A 3847-nucleotide genomic window follows, 5' to 3' on the forward strand; every position below is an offset into this window, starting at 1 on the left:
ATTTTCACACAGATTGATCCTTGATTGGCTCACGCTATGTGGTGTAAGTGGGAAGGATCCATCGCTTGAAGCATCATCATCTTCCTTCACAGCAGAGTGCTTGGAGCCGGAGAGGTCAAGTAGAGCAAGAGTTTTCTTGATCTTTTCAGCAACATCGCTTCCTCCTTCAGATGCGTTTGTGGAAGATCTTGCTCCTTTTGAGGATGAAGATCCGAAAACAGGGGTTGATGCGGACGACACTTGGGGTGCTTGTTGTCCTAAAGAGCTTGCTTTGCTCCTCGTAACTGGTCCGAAACTTCCAAAGGTGACATCGAGGATGCTTTCCACATCAGCATAGAACCTGGAGTTAGCAGCCTTGGTGGATGTTGATCTGGAGTTGATTTTCTTCGAAGCCATTTCAATGTTCTTGAAATTTGGTGATTGAAAAGTTGAGATGAGAGGTAGAGATTGTCCCACTGGGCGTGCCAGAATTTGTAGAAAATAAATTTGCGTCGAGAAAATAAGATCAAGACCGAAAAATATCGCAACAATCATAGTATTTTATTTCAAATATTTGAGTGTTACAATCTTTATGAATCCTCTAATTCTTCTTTTCAACGGTAAATAAATTCAAGGGCCTTTGAGCTTTATCTTGAATATATGTTTGTTACCACGAACGATGATCTTGTTCTTGAGCTTTGAGCTTGATTGCTTGGACTTGAACTTGATTTAGTCTTCGTTCTTGAGCTTGAAATTGATTTGTTCTTCGTTCTTGAGCTTGAACTTGATTTCTTGAAATTGAACTTGAAGCTTGAAACTTGTGGAGGAATTTGCAGCGTTTGATCTACGAGCTCTTTCTTGCTTCTTGTTATAACTTCTGGTGTCTTTTCTGAGTTATGAAGACCCCTATATTGTGGAAGGAGGAGTCATGATAAGAACAAACTCTTTCCGACCAATCAAATTGAAGTGTGACATGAACGCATTTGATTGGCCATAACATGTCACTTGCACACGTGGTGCGATTTCATTGGCCTTTTAGTGTGACTGAGCATGCCTTGTCATTTTGACACGTGGCATGGTCCTATTGGCTCTTCCGCTTGACTTGGCGTGCCACGTCATTTGACACATGGCACCAAACTAGGCCTCTAGGAAGATATCATCTTGGGCTTAATGAAGTGGGCTCATCACTTTAGCCCAGATAAATGGGCTAGCCCAATAGATTAAGACTTATTTATTTAATCCATATATATTGGACTTATATAATTAATTCAATTATATTAGCCCATATATTTAATTGGACCAATATATCTTGAATTTAAAATATAATCCAAATTATTTTATGGATTTAGTTTTAATAAAATTTATAAGCCTACATATACATCAGATGAAGTAAAGTGATATTATACAATGAAGGTATGTTGTATTGTGTACTTGTATACATTTTCATATAACTTTATACTATAAAATATATTATATACTATATTTATTATTAGTATACATGGGATACATTTTTTAATAATGGGGAAGAGGCTTGGGACATTGGGATATACTCGAATCCTTTAATGAAAAAATTGGGGAAAACTTAATACGGATAGATACGTTTTAGGTGAGAGAGAATCTCAAGAGATATATATAAGGATATGTTTTAGGTATGAAAAACTCAAAGAAAATATACAGTAATATATAGTATATGTATATATTATACTGTGTATAGTATATTTGTTAATAATATTTCTTCTTTTTTTCAGTTCAATGTTTGTATACAATATATATATACATTTTACTGATGGAGTGATAAAGAAGAAGCAAATTTTGGGAAACAAATATAATGTATATATGATAAAAATATACAATAACATAATATATAGTATATATAATATAAAATAATACATTATCAAAGAAACTTGGGCAGAGCAATATGTTTTCTATGAAAATCGGCCCAGGCCCCTACAAAGATATATTATCTTGATACAGAAAGGGGATACGTGAGAATCATGGAGAAACCACGTAGAAAGGGGATATGCATTATGAGATCATTGAGTATCTTTTATTTGAGAGATTGGGGGAAATTGATAGCGATAGATACGTGCGAATCAGAAAGACATATTTTAAGTGAGAGAGAATATCAAGGAGAGATTTTAGGAATTAAAAAGTTGTATACAATTTAATTAAAAAGTGCTGATTTTAAAATAAGTTGTACTAAAAGTAATTTTATTAAAGCAGTTGTAGAAAATATAAATAAATTTTTATAGAGTTGTATTCTATGTAAATTCCTCTTTAAATAATTTGGATTTAAACTCAATAAAAATACTTTGAGCATATATAATATTACATATTAAAATAAGTGATTAACTCAATAATAGTCATAATGAAAGTATTAATAGTAACATTAATAGTAGTAATTATTCCAATAATTATAACTATAATAATAGTATTAATAATAATAAATTGGAGCATTAGATTATTAATGACTAGGGAGCACCATAAAATTAATCAAAAGAAAAGTAGGACAAAATTGGGTATCAACACATGTAAGAACTGAGCACAAATACGAACAGAGGAAACGACACTAGGACCACTGACCGAAAAATAACGTCGGCAACATCGACGGAAAACCCGAACTCGACCCTTTTTCCCACGTAATCTTTCGCAAATAAAAACAGAGCTTGAGCTATGATGTTTGGGCTGTTTCGATGGAGGTTTGTTGCTGATTCTTCAGTGCTTTAATGGTGAAAATGGTGAGTTTACACAACTGGTTTTTGAAACTATTTTCATGGTGTTTCGGCGCGTTGGGTGGTCGTTTTCTGACGAGGGGTTGCTGGTGGCATCGCTGCTTCTGGCGAGTGAAGGTTGGTCGAATTGGCTGCTTAGCTCTTGTACGTGAAGGGTGCTGAAGGTTTTCTCTTTAAGAGATGAAACGACTCATTTCTTCAGGTCTAAAGTGTGCTACGGTGTATTATCCTGAAGATGATGGGAGTGGGAGGGGTCCGTTTTTTGTGTAAAAAATGGCACTCCTTATGTCTAGGGGTCTAGGTTAGTTTTTGTAGGATTTTTTAGGTTAAGGGGTATGGGCCTAGGAATTATGGACTTGAAAATTATGGGCTAGGTCCGAAAATTATGCTTAAAAAATGGGTTGCTTGAGCCCAAATTTTATTCTTTCTCCGTGAACAAGACAAAAAATACAGCCTCATTTACCAATTAATCATACTTAAGTAAAATAACTATTAAGATAAGACTAATCGTTAAAACAAACCTTTTTTTTGATATTTTCAAAGATCATATTAAAATAAAAATACGGTACTATTTTTTTGTATTTTTTAGTTTTACGAAAGGTATATAAACTAAAAGCAACTAAAAAGAAGAAATATTTTTGTAATTTTTATTTTGTGACGAAATAACGTAAAATAGTCAAAATTAGTTGAAATAACTATATTAGACCTAAACTAAGTATTTAAATGCTAAATTATGTAAAATCTTGGGGAGGGTCAAAAATCACATATCTACAGTCACCTCACGTACAAGTCATTTCAATTATCAAATATACCAAATCATATGGGGAAGGTCCCTCACACAAGGTTAGGCAAGTCACTTACCTCGAACCAGCTCAAAATCAACCCGGAACCACGTCTTTGCCATAAGTACTCTACTCCAAATGGCCCAAATCTATTCAATTCAATTGCAAAATATAAATAACAATTCAAGTAACTTATTCTACAATTAAATTCTAAGCTAATACACAAAATTAGGTAAAATGACTAAAACGCCCCTCAGGTCCACGTCTCGGAATCGGGTAAAATTTACATTTTCATACTCTCACGAGTCTATATATAACAAGAACACTAAAATCGGAGTTCAATTGACCCCTCAA

At 33.8% G+C, this 3847-nt stretch overlaps 1 long non-coding RNA gene across 1 annotated transcript; it reads right to left on the reverse strand.

Annotated features, from left to right (window-relative positions):
* Positions 1–522: 522 nt before the first annotated feature.
* LOC142174707 (uncharacterized) lies at positions 523–2998 on the reverse strand. The gene is made up of 2 exons (XR_012703738.1): positions 2563–2998; positions 523–885 (listed from the first exon to the last, which is right to left on the reverse strand). It is a non-coding gene; the product is annotated as an uncharacterized LOC142174707 (long non-coding RNA).
* Positions 2999–3847: the final 849 nt, after the last annotated feature.

This window comes from Nicotiana tabacum, chromosome 20 (assembly GCF_000715075.1).
Source record: "Nicotiana tabacum cultivar K326 chromosome 20, ASM71507v2, whole genome shotgun sequence".
NCBI lineage: Eukaryota > Viridiplantae > Streptophyta > Magnoliopsida > Solanales > Solanaceae > Nicotiana > Nicotiana tabacum.